This window comes from Grammomys surdaster, unplaced genomic scaffold (genome assembly GCF_004785775.1).
Source record: "Grammomys surdaster isolate TR1022 unplaced genomic scaffold, NIH_TR_1.0 188, whole genome shotgun sequence".
Lineage (NCBI taxonomy): Eukaryota > Metazoa > Chordata > Mammalia > Rodentia > Muridae > Grammomys > Grammomys surdaster.
The window spans coordinates 199,925-216,601 of record NW_021604633.1 but is presented as its reverse complement, the minus strand read 5'-3'; the positions used below and the strand labels follow the sequence as shown (position 1 = coordinate 216,601).

The following is a 16,677-nucleotide window of genomic DNA, read 5'->3' as shown; positions in this document are numbered from 1 at the left end:
ATGTGTACTGGAACCTTACTGATGTGTACTGGAACCTTACTGATGTGTACTGGAACCTTACTAAGCTGAACTGAAGCCTTTCACTTAAAGCCCTCCAATGGCTTCTCAGAAGAGAGAAATATCCAATGTTTTCCTGTCAGCAGAGGACCATAAGTGTGGCCTCTCACCTCTTTAACACCTACAGCCTCACATCCTACAGCTCCCTCAGACCCTTCACTACATGTACTATTCCACCCAGACATCTGCACTCACCTGGTCTGCTAAATTTCTTTTCATCAGACATACCCACAGAATTAAGTTGCTCCTTCTAACCTACTCTGGAACAGATAACTTGTCCCTCTGTCTGTCTGTCTGTCTGTCTGGTCTGTTTTGTTGCATTGGTTTGGTTTTCATCTGCTTGCATGCTTTTGAAACAGGATTTAATACATCTTTTAGGCTGGTCTCGAACTAGATCCTCCTGCCTCTGCATCCCAGTGACATGGTTGCAGACATGTGCCTGCAGCCTGGCCTACTGAGTCCCACAGGCTCACAGATGGTCTGGGTTGACTGTACCACTGCCCCATCATGCTGGATTTAGAAGGTGGCATCAGAACTTGCTGAGCTCCTGGGACTTAACTGAGTTGATGCTGTGAGGAGCTAAGCATTCTGGGGTACTTGACAGAGTTCATGTTTTATATGCCGGAAGTACGTCTACCTTGGGGACCAGGGGGGTGGACAGATATTATTATTGCGCTACATGAGTCCATGCAAATATAACTTTCTGGAAGAAGAACCACAACCATGCAGACCAGACAGGAACACAACAGGAGTTGCTAGGGTATAAGACAAAAGATGAGACACTGCAGAGGAATGCAAGAGCACTGGAGAGGTAGTGGATATTCCCTCACTTGATTGTGCTGATGTTATATAGTTACATGGATCTGTCAAAATTTAAAACCATACCCCAAAGGTACATTTTATAACATGCAGATTAATTACATCAATATGCCTTACTTTTAAAAAGTTAGTTGATCCAATATTTTCACAATTCTAATACCAAGAAAACTGTGGACAAAGATTCATAAGAACTCAAATCTGAGGAGGAAGAGCACTTACTGCTCTTGCAGAGGACCTGGGTTCAGTTCCCTGCTCACAATCACTTACAACTTTAGTTCCAGGGGAGCCTGCTTCCCAGGGCACCTACATGTAAATGGTATACACTCAGGCAGATACACATGCACACATATTTTAAACCTAGGGATATACAAACTGTGACAAATTTGCACAGGGGATTGATAGACTATGATCAAATATTTCAAAACAAACTGTATTGACTGAAAATACTTCTGCTATCTGAAAGGAGGGGCCTAGGAACTACATAAGCAGCATCACAACTATGCAGAACACAAACACTGTTCAGTGCTACACTAGGATAAAACCCAGCATCACATCCCTGCATTGCACTCCTAGCTCTAGCTTTGACTCCTAGCTCTAGCTTAAGCTGCTCCTTCTCCAAGGTTCATCTCCTGCTAGTCTCTCCTTCACTTTATTCAGGCCATCTTGTGTTTCCACACAAATGTTACCTGATCAGAGCACCCCACCCTCTAAGTACAAAACAGCTCTCACCTCCCACTCCTGTCACCATGCTATACCTCAGCTTTATTCAGGATAGTGTTTAGCATGACTCAACATACCGTTTACTTATTTAGCCTGCTTTTCCTACTCCAACAAGGAGTTCAGTAAGAATAAGGGTCTGTTCACTGCTCAATGTCCAACAGTTGGAAAAGTCCCTGGCATAGAGTAGAACCAACCCAGTGTTGGTACAACCATGATTTTGCCCACGTTCATCAACCTGGAAGCTGAAACACATCCTGCATACAAGTGACAGCTATGGCTTCAAGCTTACAGTCTGTCTCCACTGATATTGTCTCCAGAACCCATTACAGGCCTAGAACAAGCAGGATCTCATGAGAGAACAGTCAAGTTGAGTAACTATATAGACACATAAAGGATGCCTCTCCTGGGTATCTTTAACCACAGAGAGGACCCCTGCCACCCTCACAGCACGCACTCTACCACCAGTCACACAAAGGGCTATACCAACAATCTGTACATGTGACACTCAAAAGATAAGCTGGGCCAGTCCAGAATTGGAATTAAAACTATCTAGGTCACTACTGATGATGTGTACAATCACAATCATCAGAGAATGAGCTTACAGCTATGAACAGAGAAAGCCTCTTCCTAAGTAAGACCTAAGTGTGGTCCCTGAGACACAGATCATGAAGCTACCCGGTATCCTGACCTCTCCTAGCCCCTGGAAGTGTCCTTTCCCCAAGGTTTCTGCTTATGTCTTCTAAACATTCAGGAATTCAGTGAAAGAAAAGAAAACTGACACTCTCCAGCAAAATCTGGAATAACAGGCTCACACAGGATCATGGAAAAAATAATTTAGCAGTATACGCATGTACAATACAGACTAGGAAGAAAGAAAGGGGAAAAAAAAAAAGAATCAGAACTCTAGGCATGAGTTAGGGACCAAAACAGACAGCCTACAGAAACGGAATCAGGCAATTGAAAGTGGAAAAGAAATGCAAGATATTAAGTTTAACAAAATACAATTCCCAATGTTTGAATTTTGGGGCAGAACAAAATATCCAGAGATATCCTAGATGAAAAGAATAATAAACAACCATGTGACTGGGAAAGAAAAACAATGTTAGTGTTGTCATGAACACCAGAGAAAGAGCACCTATGCGTGCTAATGAGATGGAGAGGGGAAGACAGGAGAGGTGGGAGTTTATGGGAAAGTCTAGGAAGGAAGGCAGCAGGCATTTAGTTACATGTGCCTGTCCCTTCTCATCAGCCACCCTGGTATTGACTGAGGCTGTGGGGTGCCCTTAAAGAGCTGCATTAGAGAATGATGTGGTGGCCTGGGAGGCAGAAGCAGGCTGATCTCTGTCAGTTCCAAGCAGACCAGGGCTACATATTCAGACCTATGGAAGGATGAATGTAAAGAAGAAAGGAAGGAAAGAAGGAAGGAAGGAAGGAAGGAAGGAAGGGAGGGAGGGAGGGAGGGAGGGAGGGAGGGGAGAGGGAAGGGGAAGATGGAGGGAGGGGGAAGATGAAGGGAGGGGGAAGATGAAGGGAGGGAGAGAAGGAAGGAAGGAGGGAATACAGAAAAGGAAACGAAAAATAGAAAAGAAAAGAAGAAATTATGGAAATGAGACACCAAAGAGAAGTCTGGAAACCATTCTTAGAGTGTTTAAAAGGATTCTCAAATTGGTGTGCAATTATTTGTCACCTTACCCAAAGAGTCCCATTTTGGCAGGCCTGTGGTGGAGCTCAGAAAAAAAAAATTTAACAAAGACCCCAAAATCAGTCTGATCAAGTATACTGTCCTTTTAAAGCTTGAGAACAAAGAACACACCTTGCCACAGCATTTTCAATCTTGGCTCTGAACCAGACACCCAACCGCCCTTTAAAAATAAAGTATGGATCTTTTCCTTTTAATGTAGCCATCTTGGCTTGTTTTTTCGTGGTGTCAAAAACAAGAGCGGGGATTAACCTATCACCTTCAAGAGGTCGTTCCTCAGCCACACCCCACACCAAGAAATGGGAATCTCTGAAAAGCAAAACCGCTGCATTTTTAGCAAGCACCTCTAGGGTGCAGAGAGCTCCTCCACAGTTATTAATGAGAAAATGGTCTAAAATGGTTTAAACCTTTCTATACGTGAAGACAACCTAGAAAAAAAATACAAATTCCCACAAAGCAAACATGGACGCGTTCTAATCAGGGGCTTGCCGGGATTTTGCAAGGCATTTAAAAGCCTGCACAGGACAATGGGGCAGTGGGTTCTGCAAAGAAAACAACTTCTCCCTGGAAAGCAAAGCAACCGAGAAGGTAAGACTCAGGGACTAAGTGATGGGTGTGACAGCAATGAAAGCGGCCTGGGCCCTGAGTCCCCGCCAGTGCCTACCGGAGAACGCCGCACCGGAGCGCCCGCGTTTCGCGCTCGGGCTGCACCGACCTCGCCCTCTCGGCGGGGACGCCCCGCACCCAGCCTCGATCCCGGCCCCCTCGCCCCTCCCCGGTGCCACCTACAGACTCGTTCCCCCCCCCCCCCCCCACGTCTCAGACCCTCCGTCGCCCTCCCTCACCCGACCTCTCCGCCTCCGCACTGACCGTGTCACGGCCTGGCCGAGGACGGCGCCCTCGGCTCTGCAGAACCCGCTCGTAGCGCCGCAAACCTTGCCAGAGGATACAACGTTAAGACCGCGCAGCTATTAGCACAGTGCCCGTACCACGCCCGGCGGCCATTTTCCCGAGACTCAGGAACTGACAGGTCACGTGGTCGTGTGGTGGGCGGTGCTTCGTGTAGCCACGCCTCCCTGGAGGGCAGTGTGGGAAGAGTGGCCGGTGCTTTAGTGGCTTGGATGGCCTTCTCAATATTTTAAAGGAGTGGAGACATTGCTTCTTTGTTTGGTTTGACTTCAGATGTTTTGTTTTGTTTTGTTGAGTTGTGTTGTGTTTTGCTTTGTTTTGCTTTGAGCCTCAAACTTGCTATGTAGCCAAGGATGACCTCATGCTCCGCATCCTCCTGCCTCCACCTCCCAGCTGACCCAGCTAAATGAGTGTATTTTTCACAGGTGCCCCAGGTAATATTTTTCCCTGTCATTCACTCTTATGAGTTAACTTATAACCCATTCCTGGTATTATAAGCAATTATTCAGAAAAAATAAACCACAATTACAACTTTGGAAGTCATTGCCCACTGAAAGAAGCTTAGTTCCTCTTTCTAGAGTTTAGGAGCCCAAAATCTGCCTTCTCCATCATCGGAAGAGTGCACTGCCTCGGCAGACCTCTACTGCCTCCTTCCAGCTGAGGACCTACCATCTCCCCCAGGGCCTCCTCCCGACTGTGCTCTTCCTACATCTACAGAAGGTGTCTCTGGAAGGTCACCAAATGCTATTAACCAATCCCTGAGCACCTATGCTGGATACCATCAGCAACCCCATCCTAGCAATGTTCCCTTCTTCGGGCCTCAGGACACCAATTTCCTACTCTTCTTCCAGGCATGGTATTCCTTCCCAGGTTCCACCTACCTTAATTACTTCAGAGTTCCAGAGTTCTGCCCACAGTCAATCTCATTCCCAATATGGCTGATATTTCAGGCTCTATCCATCACAGGAAGTGAGTGGGACCCCACGGGAAGTGGGACGTTTTCTCACATATCACCCCATACTGTCTAACCAACCCATCACCTGATTGTGTTTATCACTCAGATCTGTTTAAAAGCTTTGGAACCACCTCTCCCCACCCAGAACCCACCCCTCTTTACCCCTCAGGACGCTAAGCATTTCTCAGTTAAACTCTTCAGTAGCCCTCCTCCTTGGAGCCCATTCCCCACACCTGTAAGTAAGGCAGTTGGAAGGCTTGCCCTCACAGACCTGACTCTGTTCTGTCTTCCTTCCCCTCTAACCCTGCCAGGCCACCCCCAAGGCTAGCCAGTATTTAAAGGGTGACCAGTATTTAAAGGCTGGCCAGTATTTTTTGCTAATAGACACACTGGGCTTTGTGGCACACACCTTTGCTCTCAGCACTCAGAGCAGAGGCAAGGGGAAACTCTGTGAATTAGAGGCTGCCCTGGTCTCATAGTGAAACCCTGTCTCAAAAGGAGGAGGAAGAAGAGGAAGAAGAAGAGGAAGGAGAGAGAGGGAGAGGGGAATGAGACTGTTATCAGTGAGTGGGTGAGAGATGGATGAAAAGATCTCACTGAAGAGAAATAACGGGAAATGTGGTTCCTGTGCCTTTAGGGACTACCCCCAGGAGCTCACATTTGAGTGAAACGGTGACTGGAGGTTCCTGACCCTAGCCTTCCAGCCTTTCACATCCAAGCTTCCCAGGCCCTCCTCTAAGTACCTGTAGATTAATGGGACAGCCTCCACAAGCCAGGAAGCTGGCTTTAGACAGCTCATGCTTTCCTCCACTGAGCTCTCTGTCTCCGGTGGGTGGAGGGGGGGAACCAGAATGAGGGGCAAGCACAATCCACTGTCTGTCTTTGGGGACCCTGGAAACACAGCACTAATGAGGTAGGCAGAAGAGCAAAGTGCTGAGTCCCCAACTTAGGGGCATCCAGGCCCTGCAGAGTCACACTGGGGATTCTCCATGAAGAACTTGGCAAGGCAGATCTCAGTCTCAGACACAAGCCCTGCTCCAGGGACCTACCTTTCCTCCCCTCGTTGAAACAGAATTCTTGCAGACAGTCAGTGAGCACATCATCCTTCCCTTGGGCTGTTCTGGAAAGCACTCTGGTTAGGAACTGGAGGTTAAAGTACCAGGATGAAGGAGTACACATAGAGGGACCCATGGCTCCAGCTGCATATGTAGCAGTGGATGGCCTTGTTGGGCATCAAGGTGAGGAGAGGCCCTTGGTCCTCTGAAGACTCGATGCCTCAGTGTAGGGGAAGTCGAGGGCAGGGAGGCAAGAGTGGGTGGGGGGGGTGGGGAACACTCTCATAGAAGCAGGGGAGGGAGGATGGGATAAGGGGATTCAGAGGGGGAGACTGGGAAAAGAGATAACATTTGAAATGTAAATAAAGAAAATATTCAATAAAAAAAATTGAGATGGATAGGAAAAAAAAAAGAGGTACCAGGATGCAGGATGGGCTTGATGAGGGGAGGCAAGGGAGGCTAGGGACACATTCCAACAATCCTAAAGCCAGCCCCTGCCCTGCCCTGGGCCAGGCAGGTCTGAACGGGAGTTGGGGTAAAACTCTCAGACCTTTTTCTTTTTTTAATTATAGGGCTCAGACATGTCTGCAATAAAATGAATTTTTTAATGATTTAAGAATGACTAGATAACGTTGTATAAAAGTGAATTTTAAAAGCACTCAAAATGTTGTGGGGTTGGGAGAGATGAGGAGGCAGTATTTGCAGGGCAGTCCTGGGTGAAACAGGGTTAATCTACAAGCTTCTATCCATCACCCCCTGCCTCTGTGAAAGGTTACTCTGACTCAGGGAAAAGTTCCATCTTGATAACAAGTATTTGCCAGCCCCTGGTTCCTTCCACGCTATGGACCCTCATACCCATCTTGCAACCGAACTACTGTAGAACTAATGTTTCCTCCTCAGTTTTGTCTCGAAGACATGCCTCTTCCCCTGTTCTTTGGTCCTTCTCTGGTTCGTGTAGCCTGCCTAGATCTTTCCAAGAAACACACCCTATGGGTTTTGCTCTGGAATCACTCAACAACTCAAGACTCTGAATCATCGGCTTTGAGAGTCTGGCTTACCTTCTTGTCATGTGTTTTTACGTAGAAGGAAAAATAGGCATTACCTTTCCACGCCTCGCCATGCTCGTCATCAAAGCTGTAATTTAATCGCCCTTGGGTCTTTTTCCCATTACATCAGCACTCTGGCCCGATGATTTCTGCAGTCTCATCTGTCTCTGTGGCTTCAGTTTCATTGTCTAGCGTATTTTCCAACATGTTTTATATACACTATGTTGCTCTGAAATGGTTCTTGGCTGGTATGATAGATCATACTCATAATTCCATTGCTTAGAGGAGACTGAGGCAGGAGGATTGCTATCAATTTAAAAGGCCAGCCTCAGCTACAGTGTTACTCTTCTGTGATTATAAAGTAAATGCATACAGCTGGAGAGATGGCTCCGAGCACTTGCTCTTGCAGAGAATCAGAGTTTGGATCCCAGCACCCACATAGGTGGGTAATGGCTGCCTATAAATTCAACTCAGGGTATCTGATTTCCTCTCTCTTGTGGTACCTACACCACCCGCTTCCCCCACCCCAGACAAGTTAGAAAATTAAGTGTTTTTAAAAAGTAAAATAAGATGAATATGTATTAGTTACAAAGAATTTGGCAAACTCATAGAAAAATAGAAGCTTCTCTTCTATTGCCACTTGGGATTCTCTGGCTTCTTACTCAGAGAGATGAAGCATAAACTTTATTGACCAACTCATATACTGAACAATGTTGAAAAGAAGAGTGGTACTGGAGATGAGAGCAGTTAACATTAACTATCAACAGGATCTAGAGTCACCCAGGAGACAATCCCTGAGCATGTCTATGAGGAAGTTTCTGGATTGAGTTGAGCTGGGGAGCCCTGCCCTAGGCATGGGTTGCATCGTTCTTGGGCTGGATTCCCATGCCAAGTGACCTGAACACCAGCATCTCTCACACCTTGCTTCCTGGCTGCTGATGGACATGGCCCGGCTGCTTCAAGCCCCAGCTTCCCTGCTGCCATGAACTCTACCCTCCAACAGGAAGCTGAAGTAAACCCTTCCTTCTTTCCCTGTTGCCACTGTCAGAGACTTTGTCACAGCAGGAAGAAAAGATACTAATACAGAGATGCTCTGGGGGTGTTTGCCTTAATGAGTGATAAATGCTACTGTTTAAGTTACTTTTGTGTCACTGTGATAAGACATCTGACACAACCCACTTAAGACAGGGAGGATTTATTTAGACTCATAACTTTTATGGGATTAGCAGTCTGTGGAGACTCACCTCATAGTTTAGGTAGAACATCATGATACTATGAACATGTGGTGAAGGGAGAGAAAGGAATACAGGAAAAGACCAGGGTAAAAAAAAAAAATATAATATATATATATTTTTTTTTTTTATATATATATATATATATATAGAGAGAGAGAGAGAGAGAGAGAGACACACCCTGGGTGACTGTCTTAGACAGGGTTTGTATTCCTGCAGAAAACATCATGACCAAGAAGCAAGTTGGGGAGGAAAGGGTTTATTCAGCTTACACTTTCATGTTGTCTTGCTTCCTATGGCTTGCTCAGTTTGTTTTCTTATAGACCCCAGGACTACCAGCCTAGGGATGGCACCACCCACAAGGGACTCTCCCCACTTGATCACAAATTGAAAAAATGCCTTACAGCTGGATCTCATGGAGGCATTTCTTCAGCAGAGGCTCCTTTCTCTGTGATAACTCCAGCTTGTGTCGAGTTGACACACAAAACTAGCTAGTACAATGACCCACTCACTTCCTCCAAGCATGCCCCACCCCCTACCTTCCTCCCCTCCTCTGCACCCTGGATTCCAATAATACCTACTTATAGGAGGCGTGTGGGACCCCAAACAGCCGCAACACTGAGAAGTCTCAACCCAGCACAAATGATGATTTCCCCATAGCTGCAGAGATAGAGTCCCTGGCTCCGTTAACCTTCCTCACTCGGCACACTCCGTCACCTCCCAAGACTACATGCATCTGGGGCAGAGCAAAATTCTCCTGGCAAGAAGGTGCCGGAGGGAATGGCTAAGATCTCAGGTGACCGTCTGATAACCTTGCCTGTCACCAGGCCTGATTTCGAGACTCCCTTATGGGTCACAGCTGCTCTGATGAGGATGGGAATGGCTGTTGTCTTTTGAGGACAGTGTGCTAAAATCCAGCAAACAGAACTGTAGTGACATGTGGCTCCATGCAAAACTTCTGTGGAATAGCCAACAAGTTGGGCCTCCTCAGCCTTTTAGAAGGGAATTCTCACCAAAAGGTATTGCATTAGAAACCCAAAACACTAAACATGCAGTGGCTCGCAGAGCCAAACTCCTGATGGAACCAAATGTCAGGAGCCTGTGTGTGCTGTCCCGAGTTTCTCAGTGCTACTGACTCAGAAAGTCAGGTGACAGTCACCCAGCAGTTCCCTTGTATTAGATATATCCTGAATTTTCTCACGATCTACTTTATTATTCTGCCTAAGAGTGAACAAAAGGTTTAATTCATTCTGTACAAGTCCTGATGATCTACCAAAGAAAATTACTTTCATGAAATTATGTCCAGTGATATGAGAGGCAAACATGCTTCCCGCCTGTCTTAGTTAGGGTTTTACTGCTGTGAACAGGCACCATGACCAATGTGAGTCTTATAAAAGACAACATTTACTTGGGGCTGGCTTACAGGTTCAGAGGTTCAGTCCATTATAATCAAACTGGGAACATAGCAGCATCCAGGCAGGAAGGCTGCTAGCAGAATACTGACTTCCAGGCAGCTAGAATGAGGGTCTTATAGCCCACACCCACAGTGAGACACCTACTCCAACAAGGCCACACCTTCTAATAGTGCCACTCCCTGGACCGAGCATATACAAACCATCACACCGTCCCTTCCTGCTTTCCAGTCCACACACCAACTTCCCTAACCCTGTTCCTCTGAGAAGCGAGTAAAGGTCAGGGAGCACATGGTTTATTTAATCTGATATCACTCCATCCTTTATTTCTTCTCTCTTCATTGGTGTCCTTTTAAGTCAATATAAATAAAAGGAAGTATAAAATGTGTTGCTTAAAATGAATTTTCAGAATTGTTTTGGGAAATTCATCTTGATCATCAATAACAAAGACCAGAAAGAAATGCATTGGCTACCACTGGTAGGGTGTTGGGTATTTTGTTTTGTTTTGTTTACTTGAATGTATTTTGTTCCCCAGGTCAAAGCCAGTATAAATGGAAAGGGAGGCAGCAACTAACAAAATAGTTCATAATAGGAGGGTCTGGGTAGGGAACAGGTAATTTTGTCTACCTATGCCTTCAGTCTCTGTTGTCGACATACTAAAGACAAACTAGAACTCATGAAACTTCGTTGTTTTGTGTAACTGTGGAATCTCTTTGCATCAAAAAACACAGATTCTGTCAATTTAGCAGACACACAATGATAATCATTTTTCTAGGTAATTCTGTTTGTGTCAAACCCAGAAATTTAAGTCTTTCAACCAGTCTCCAATGCTTAAACATGGCCTTCAATAAGCAATTTGAACTAAACTTGACTCTACATCATGAAATATAGAAACTTTGGGAATTATATCCATAGAGCAACTACAGGTAGTCACTAGTAACAGAAGCCCTAGGAAGTGGAAGGATCTTGGTTCTAGTTAGTCTGACTAAAGTATCATGTCATGTTCATAAATTCAGCTGGATCTCCTTTTACATCTAAACTTCCTCCTTTGTTAGTAATATCTTTTTCATTGTTCAATTTATAAATATGTGCTTTAGCAATTACACCACGGGGTCAGTATACACACACAGGACTAATGAGCATGGTACCCAGAGAGAGGACACTGTATCCTGATGACAAAGAGTTCTCTGGGCAGAGGACACCTCTCAGGGAATTTGGTGTGATGGAAAAGGAGCAGAGCAAGAGGGATACATGCCCCACCCTGTGTGAGATGCTACAAGGTGAGCCTGTGTGCACTGAGAAGGAAGAGCAACCCACGTAGACATGCAGATATCACCTTAGCACTTTGCTACAGGAGCTCAAGAAATTAAGATCATATTTCATTGATAAAGCAAGAGAAGCTGTGATGGTTTGTATATGATCAGCCCAGGGACTGGCACTATTAGAAGATATGTCCTTGTTGCAGTAGGTATGGCCCTGTTGAAGTAGGTGTGTCATTGTGGGTGTGGGCTATAAGACGCTCATTCTAGCTGCCTAGAAGTCAGTATTCTGCTAGCAGCCTTCAGATGAAGATGTAGAACTCTCAGCTCTTCCTGCACCATGCCTGCCTGGATGCTGCCATGCTTCCTGACTTAATTATAATGGATTGAACCTCTGAGCCTGGAAGTCAGCCCCAATTAAATGTTGTCCTTTTAAGAGTTTCCTTGGTCATGGTGTCTGTTCACAGCAGTAAAACCCTAAGACAGAAGTTAGTACCAGAGACTGGGGAATTGCTGTGATAGGCCTGGCCATGCTTTTGTTTGGGACTTTGGATTTGGAAAGCAGTGGAATGCTTTAAGTGGGGCTCAATAGGCAATCCTAGTAGGAATACGGAAGACTTTGTTACTGAGAGTGATCAGAATTGTGTGGACCTGGCCTAAGAGGTTTCGGTGGAGAATTTTAATATGTGGCCTAGAACAGTTTTTGTGATATTTTGGTGAAGAATGCGGCTGCTTTTTGCCCTTGTCTGAAGAGTCTGCCTGAGGCGAAGGTGAAGAGACTCAGATTAATTGCATTGACGAAGGAAGTCTCAGAAACACCCATCATACACGTTATTCTCTGGTTAAGTCTCATGAAGAGCACTTTAAACAATCATAGCAAGCCGAGAAAGAAAAAATATAAAATATATGGTTCGAGATTTAAAGGGGCACCAGGAAGTGAAATGGAGCTGAATCCTGTGTTCAAGGATATTAAATTGAATTAAAGGAGTAATGACCCTGTGGCAAGATTACACCCTGCTAAATTTAGATCCAGGCATGGTAGTCTTTAATCCCAGGAGGCAAAAGATCTCTGAGTTCAAGGCCAGCCTAGAACAGAGCAAGTTCTAGGTAAAACTAGTTAGTGGAAGGAAGCAGCTATGTTTGAAAGTGACTTCTAATTGAGGGGCAGACATAGTGATGAATCTGAGAAAGATTTGACAGAATGAGTCAGAGATAGGATGTGCCCAACTCTCAAGAAGAGACAGGAAGGAGAGGCAATTTAAGAGAGCTGGGCAGAGAGAGGCAGCAGTTTTACAAGGAGAGTTTTAAAGAGACAGATTGAAAAGAGAAGAAGCCAGAGAATGAGAAGAAGCCAGAAGATTAGAACAGATTGCCAGAGTTAGTTTGAGGCCAAGCAGAACGATTCAGTCAAAGGCCATGAGAGAATGCAGATTCAATCAGTCAACTTGGAGAGGAGTTTGAGCCCAGCACTAGGCCCAGGTTAGCAGACTGAGAGAGCAAGCCTTGGAGACAACAATTACACCAGGCAAATAAAAGTTACATTTACAGTATAGAGTAGAAGATTTTACCAATAAAGAAAATGCAGTATTTCATGACTTTAAAAACTGAAGCCGGCCAGGTGGTGGTAGTACACACCTTTAATCCCAGCACTTGGGAGGCAGAGGCAGGCAGATTTCTGAGTTCGAGGCCAGCCTGATCTACAGAGTGAGTTCCAGGACAGCCAGGGCTACACAGAGAAACCCTGTCTCGAAAAAAAATAAAAAATGAAAAATAAATAAAATAACTAAAAACTGAAGCTGATATTGGCTCCACCACCAAGCAGATTGAACTAGCACAATGCATGGTTTAGGTTCACTAAATCTAGGAAGGCTGGAAGCAATAAAATTGTTTTTAAAAGTCACACATTTGTGAAACTCACAAACGAAAAGCTTACCCAGAGGCTCATACTGACACTGAGCTTCTGAGGAGGGAAGAGAACTAGAGAGGCAGTTTGTTCCTCTTCTCATTTCTATGATTAAAAAAAAAAAAAAGACCCCACTAAAAGCAATTTGAGGATGGTTTATGATGCTTATGGTTTGAGGGCAAGGTCTATCCCAGCAGGGAGGCAGGCCACAGCAGGGAGTGGCGGTCACACTGCCTCTGCCGTGGAAAGGCACAAGGTAGACATTGATGCTCAGCTCACTTTCTCCTTTACTCCGGAATGCCAGCCCAGGGGATGGCACTGCCCACGTCAGAGTGTGTCTTCCTGGCAGACATGGCCAGAGGTGTGCCTGTAGGTAGGTGGTTTTAAGTCCAGATAGGCAGACAAAGAAAGATTAATCATCACAGGAAAGTGTGCTGGCCTTCTGTGCCTCATCCTTTTTTGAAAAGTGATCCTGGAGTGCAGAGCTCAGAGCAGTGGTAGGCACTGGCCTAGCATGTACAAGGCCCTGCATCTCATCCCTAGACCTGGAGGAAAAGGTCAATCCTCTGTTAAAGTAGGAACACCAGTTCACACTGAGTAGGCAGCCCCAGACTGTGCTCTATACCTGCAGGCTGTACTCTATACCTGCTGCTTCTAAACAACAGCTAAACAATTTCCCCACTATTCCTGTCTAACTGGGGGAAAAGTTACTGCTAAATAGGTCAGCACATTGCTGGCAGAATAAACCTTCTCGGCCCCTGCTGCTCCTCTTCTACCGTGGCTAACACACTGTAGACTCCTTGACCTAGCTTTCCTTTCTTTCTCCAGCTGGGCACTTATCCCAGCATCCAAGCCCAGCAGAGCAAAGGCCTCCCCTTAGTACTCACTCCCCCAGCTCTGCTTCCTTCCTGTCTTGCACAGGCACTTTGTGCTGGGGACGGGGCTGTAAGTCTTCGCTCACAATGCAGTAGCTCATCTAAGGCAAGGGAAGCAATTTGTTCCCCTTTACCCGGCATTTGATCAGCAATTCCGTAAACAAATTACCTTTTACTCTTAACCCAACTTGAAGCATTGCTGTTAAAGACACTGCCATATGCACTTTGGGAAGTAACTAAATGGGCATGGGGGTGGGGCACTGCTACTCTCAGGTGTTCCACAGATGAAACACAATGTCTAGATTTCTTCGTATGGTCAACCTAGCTTCTCAAGTCAACAATAAAAGTTACTGTAACAGGGCTGGCAAGATGGCTCAGCAATTAAAAGCAAAGGCTTTTACTCTTCAAGAAGATCTGGGTTTGATTCCTAGCACCCACATGGCAGTCCACCATCTGTAACTCTAGTTGCGTGGACTCCAATGCTGCCTTCTAGCCCCTGTGCCACCAGACGTGCATGTGGTGCAGACATGCAAGCAAAACATTAAACGTGTGTGTGTGTGTGTGTCCCAAGAGTTCTTCACAGCAGAACAAAGAAAAGACCTCAAGAACACATAGAAGGGCCTGTAGGCCACTATGATGAAGAAACTGCATATTCAGGGAGAGCTTAGCACAACTCAAAAGCAAAACCCAAGTCAGGACATGAGTAGTAAGAAAGAGCCAACTACAGGACTATTAAGCCAGCTCTCCCTTTCAAGCTCAGAAACCTGATGCCTTCTTTACTACTAAGTCTGTTGTAAGCTACGGATCCATGGACCAACTTTCATGTTTTACTCTAGGGTTAGTTACCTCCCAAAGTACATATAGCAGTGTTTTTAACCTTTAAGAGCCAGTGAGATGGCTCGACGAGGGGAAGGGGCTTGCCATGCAAGCCTTGAGACCTGAGATCAATGGCCATAATCCACTTAATGGAAGAAAACAGACTCTATATTGTCTTCTGGCCATACAAGCACCATGGCACACCCACCTCTCCCTCAGGATAATAAAAAGTAGAGTGAAATAATGTTTAAGTTATTGAAGACTCAATGATAAAAAGAACACGCTCATGGGACTGGGCACTGGGCTCATCCAGTCACAGACTGCATTTAACCTCAGAAATAAGCAAACACATACATAGGTTCTTTTAAACTACTGTTTAATCCCTTTAAAGACACAGAAATAAGAAGAAAAAAAATCACACATAAGTTAAAAACACCTTTAAAAGCCAGCAATAAGTCACTGTGCAGCTCTGAAGACTCGGAGTAGGAAAAATGGTTACGCATCATGTCACAGCTTGTCTGATCTGATACAGTGTGGTTTCAACTCACCATACAATGACAGCTGAATTGTGGATTGGTTGAAAAAGACCACTTTGTAAAAAAAAAAAAAAATCTTCGAATTAAAAGAACAAAAAAAGCATAGCCCACCACAGGATGTCCTCCACCTGGGAAGGCAAACGGAAACACTGTAAGCACTGGCTCTGGGAGCTGACGCTCCCCTCAGGTCAGGCCACTAGTGTTCAGCTGAAAGGGAAGGCGGGTATGTAGCCAGGCACCTTCATCTTAACATGATGGGGCCTTCACATCCCAGGAATCCGTGTCCCTGGCATTCCTGTTGCCTCATGTGATGCCCCTTCTGGTGTGGAGGCACCTTCGCGTACATAAAGCTGACAAAAGACAGACAAGACTGTATCTCCATTCAACACAGGCGTCCTTTCTGTGTGTGATTAAGTCAGCAGCAAATGGACTTCAGTGACAGATGGGTGTGTACAGAACCAAAGACATTTAAAATGGGGACAGAGACATATTTTAAAAGTTTACCAAACGTTCTACCTGTGTCCTTCCCCCATGAAAGAACAGAGAAAATAATTAACAAACTGATCTGTCAAAGAAGTTTTCCCGAGATAGAGCATGTGCAGGGAACAGCAACTTAAGCAGCGGGCAACCCCCACTCTTCCATTCCAGACAAGCTCCCCATAAACTGCTTAGTCATTTTACTTCCCTTGCTCCATAACTTCTGGCTTTATATTATATTCCATTGCTGGCAACAGAAGCAACATGTAAGAAAACACAGCTGGAGGTGGCTTCGTGTCACTGGATAGCTTTCAGACAGTGGTTGTACAGGATCTTTGAAGGGTTATTTATAGAACAGACAGGCTGTCCCTTGCTTTATAAAAATGGCATTAAGAGTTACCACCAGTTTTAAAGGCAAGACAAATTAGCTGGCATAGAAATGGGTCATTAGGTTCTGTTTGACAAAATTTTCCCCAATCAATGACCTATGGAGCTTCTTGTCAGTTCTTCACTGGAGTTTGCATTGTGTTAAAAACCTATTAAAATAAATTATTATCTGAAAACATATAAAACATTATTAAGCAGCCTACTAATTAAAATGTAAATTGGCTGCATCCTCTGTACAAGAGCCTCAAAAAGCAGCTTAGTCGTTGATTATAAGAGCATTCCTACAAAATATCAGTGTGGAAAAATTCATTTTCAATTTTCTTCCACGAAGAGCATCACTATCAATAGATCTGACCACAGGGTGTTACAGAAAATCACTGGAGAGAGCTGCCACATTCTAATCCACCAAACTTGAGAGTTCCCAGTGGCTTTGTTTAAAATGCAAATCTCTTCCTTCAGCATTTAGAAGCCTGATACAAACTCACTTTTCCAAGGGCAGTGAGAAGCAGAAAGTTAGCCT

At 45.1% G+C, this 16,677-nt stretch overlaps 1 protein-coding gene across 2 annotated transcripts in view; it reads right to left on the bottom strand.

Moving 5' to 3' along the window:
• The window catches only part of Kidins220 (kinase D interacting substrate 220), an 84,028-nt gene extending 79,728 nt beyond the window's left edge, over positions 1-4,300 (bottom strand). For both annotated transcript variants that reach the window (XM_028768777.1, XM_028768778.1), the window contains exon 1: positions 4,166-4,300. The gene's annotated coding sequence lies outside the window, so the exon portion shown is untranslated. The remainder of the gene's footprint in view (positions 1-4,165) is intronic.
• Between the last annotated feature and the right edge of the window lie 12,377 nt (positions 4,301-16,677).